This window comes from Leopardus geoffroyi, chromosome D1, assembly GCF_018350155.1.
Source record: "Leopardus geoffroyi isolate Oge1 chromosome D1, O.geoffroyi_Oge1_pat1.0, whole genome shotgun sequence".
Classification (NCBI taxonomy): Eukaryota; Metazoa; Chordata; class Mammalia; order Carnivora; family Felidae; genus Leopardus; species Leopardus geoffroyi.
Window position 1 is genome coordinate 27,618,617 of NC_059329.1, and position 1,461 is coordinate 27,620,077.

The following is a 1,461-nucleotide window of genomic DNA, read 5'->3' on the forward strand; positions in this document are numbered from 1 at the left end:
GAGAGAGACTTCAGAAAATATAGAAAATTTACATTATAAAAAGTATTCACAGTTCTATCATGTGAAAAAAAAACTTAATATTTTAGGGTATTTCTTCTAGCCTTGTATATTGGTGCATGTATATATGTGTATAAAAACTTCATAGTATGATTAATAATTAAAATTATACTATACATAACATTTTATGACATATGAAAGTGTTCTGTGAACACTTTCCTATTAAATAATATCAAAATACTTTTGGATAGAACACAGTAGTCCATTACATGGGTGTACCATGAACTCTTTAGCTTTTTCTTTAGACTTTACTTGAGCTATTTTCCCATTCTTCTAATGAACCTTATCGTTTGATATTTCTTTTTAATCTGCCATTATAAGTTCGGTATCAGTAACACTCATGTACTAAATATGTAACTGATACATTTTCCAGAGTTAGAATTTCTGATCAAAAGTAACGAACACTTGTGCTCACTTTGGTAGCACATATACAGAGAAGATCAGCATGGCCCCTGTGCCAGGATGACACACAAATTCACGAAGCATTCCATATTTTTACATGTTAACTAGACTCATCGTTGTGATCATTTCGCAATACATACAAGTATCAACTCATTATATTATATACCTGAAACTAGTGTAATGTTGCATGTCAATTATACCTGAATTTAAAAAAAAAGTGATGGACACTTTTAGAGCGCTTGGTAGACACTGACAAATGGCCTTTCAGATTTGAACCGCTTTGTATGTCTTTTAGTAATTGATTTAATTTCCTTTTTTACTGCCTTCTCCCTCCTACTGGGAATTAGCCTTTAAAACATGAAAAATAATACCTCATAATTTTAATTTGCATGTCTTGGTTATTAGTGAGTTTCAACATTTTTCACATGTTACTAGCTATTTCTCTCTTAAAAAATTAAATTCATGTGTTCAGTTTATTGTTCTGTTCTGTCTTCATCATTGAAGATGACTTGGACCCAATACAGAGAGATAACTAAATGAATATTTTTATGATTGAAAATCCATACGGACTTCCATGTAGGAAATAATAATGCATATAGTTCATGGCTCTGTGTCTATTAATTTTCTTAAGTTTAATGATTTATCCTGTGAAATGTAATATTCAGGGAAAATGTGATTTTTTCCCCCTGCTCTCTCTAGTCCTAAGAGACATTCTCTCAGTTGAAACTTCTCTCTCTTCACTTTCACTGTACTTCATATATCATTAGCAGGAACTCTTGGGTTATGGGAGGGCGATGTATGGACTACATATTTATTGAACTCTAATTGTATGAATAAATGAATGCACCGGCCATGCAAATACAAATCTAAGTCTTAAAAATAATAATTTACATAATTAGCTGACAAGAAGGCCTGAGCTATTACTTAAGTTCATATATAACATTACATCGTCAACTGTTAATTTATGCTCTGTTCTTTGCAGAATGATTGAGCTGTTTGGTA

At 31.4% G+C, this 1,461-nt stretch overlaps 1 pseudogene; it reads left to right on the forward strand.

The window, feature by feature from the left end:
- Nucleotides 1-455: 455 nt before the first annotated feature.
- On the forward strand, nucleotides 456-554 carry LOC123602774 (annotated as a pseudogene).
- Nucleotides 555-1,461: the final 907 nt, after the last annotated feature.